Source organism: Egretta garzetta, unplaced genomic scaffold (assembly GCF_000687185.1).
Source record: "Egretta garzetta isolate BGI_Z169 unplaced genomic scaffold, ASM68718v1 scaffold343, whole genome shotgun sequence".
Lineage (NCBI taxonomy): Eukaryota > Metazoa > Chordata > Aves > Pelecaniformes > Ardeidae > Egretta > Egretta garzetta.
Window position 1 is genome coordinate 994,353 of NW_009259038.1, and position 428 is coordinate 994,780.

Here is a 428-nt window from a genome sequence, read left to right on the forward strand (position 1 = left end):
GCCGAACTCCCACCAGCGCTGCTGCCCGCGCTCGGGGCGCCTACGGGGACCACGGGCCCAAGGCCGGGTGCCGGCGCAGCAGACACGGGGATGCTGCGGGGATGCCAAAGGGATGCTGCGGGGATGCTGAGGGGATGCTGCGGGGATGCCGAGGGGATGCCCAGGAAGCCAGAGCCCAGCTCCTGCTGCATGCACATCTGCCCAGGGCCATCAGCTCTGCAATGGGAGCCAGGGAACGCACCCCTTCCCTCCTCAGCTCCCCATCCTGCTCCCGGCAGCAGGTACGGAGCTGGTGCCCAGGTGCCGGGGGCCAGCCGACAGGAGCGGTCCCTGCTGATGGCTAAGGGGCTGTGCCAGCGGGCTGGCTGCAGGCAAGCCGAGCCACACTCTGGTGCCAGCCAGGGCCACTGAGACCGGGGGGACAAAGG